General features: G+C 43.4%; 1 protein-coding gene across 1 annotated transcript in view; it reads left to right on the top strand.

Moving 5' to 3' along the window:
- LOC107088888 (GDNF family receptor alpha-2-like) overlaps positions 1-1,510 on the top strand; it is an 85,449-nt gene that overhangs the window by 59,416 nt on the left and 24,523 nt on the right. The window lies entirely within an intron of this gene.

Below are 1,510 nucleotides of genomic sequence, written 5' to 3'. Positions count from 1 at the left end.
TAAGCGGTCCTCCTAATTGTGAATCATTCTGGTGATAAATTTACATAAGGCCGTCCTACATACCCATGCCCATTTTCCCTTAACGCTGGAGAGTCTGACATAGTGGAAAAATTGCAAATCTTCTTTTGAAAGTGAGCTTGTAGCAGCGATGCAAACAGCAACTTTTAAAAAGAGCGTGCACAAGGAGAAATCAAAAAGGGGGGGTACGCCTTGGATTTGGTTACATTTTGGATTTAAGATGTCTGATAGGAACAGACAATGGTATTTTGCAAACTATGCTGAGTGTTTCCTCACCCGATGGCAACACAACAAACCTCTTATATTAACTAAAGAAGAACCAAAGCAAGATGTGAAACAGCGGGAAGTTACAAAAACAGCCAGCCAAAGATAACGCAGTCGTTAGCACGATGCATCCCTTGAGAAAACTTCTCAGCGCCATAAAGAAATCCCACTTGCCATTGTGCATTATATGTGTAAAGGCATGTTCCCCATGTGCAGTAGCAGCCGTTCAAAATGGCCGCTCCCAGTCAAATGCCAGACGAATGGCAGCTGACTTCCCTGCAACTTTCAGCAAAATCCCCTCCAACTTCAAGCTACTGGAGTGACCCCCTCTTGTATATTTTAACTCTGACTCCACCCTTCCACTGACTTACAGGGTCTGACCAGGAGATTGTGCTTCTCTTTAGATCTTAATGTCCACAAATCATGACAGAAATATTTTATATTGATTAAAAAGGAATTGTAGAGGACCAACCAAGGGCCAGCCAAGGACCCATCAAGGAAAGTGGGGAAGAAAGAAATTTGTGATGTCATTGGCTGGAGTTAAAAGTGATTCAGCTAAATAATTTAATTACGTAGCACTGAAAAAGTAGGTTAGATCATTTTTATTGAATTTGGAGCTTAATGGGTGGATAGTTGACCTCTGGGTGACCAAAAAATAATCTCTGAAATAACAGAAGCACATTAGATCTTTTTTATGAGTCCAGGGGGTTTTTTTTCACGTCAGTGGGTTTAGCTTCATGCAGCTGAAGCTCCTCTTATTTGATTAAATGCAGAGCGATGAACTAACGGGGCTCACGGAAATCCCTGCATTCACCAGCGTGAACGCAACATTAAGCAATAAACAGTTCTGCAAAACCAGTGCTGTGCAGTCAGGGATGGATTTAGGAAATTTGGGGCCCTAGGGTAAGACAGGCAGGGGGCCCTCTGAATTGAGAAGACAAAACATGAAGCAGACCCATAATATAGATAAATTTTAATACAATAGACATCCGTGGGACAGTTTATTAAATGCCCCACCAGAGAGCAGAACACTTTGGATCACTGTTACACAACAGCAAACAACGCCTATCGCGCCGTCCCCCGTGCCGCCCTCGGACTATCAGATCACGTGATGGTCCATCTCATACCCACATATAGACAAAAACTGAAGCTAGCTAAGCCTGTAGATAGCACAACTAAGATCTGGACCAGTGACACGTGCGGAGCTCCTCCACAGCCTCACTGGTCC

Source organism: Cyprinodon variegatus, unplaced genomic scaffold, assembly GCF_000732505.1.
Source record: "Cyprinodon variegatus isolate N-32 unplaced genomic scaffold, C_variegatus-1.0 Scaffold12, whole genome shotgun sequence".
NCBI classification, from domain to species: domain Eukaryota; kingdom Metazoa; phylum Chordata; class Actinopteri; order Cyprinodontiformes; family Cyprinodontidae; genus Cyprinodon; species Cyprinodon variegatus.
The sequence above is the reverse complement of the archived record's forward strand: the minus strand, read 5'-3'. Positions and strand labels throughout refer to the sequence as shown.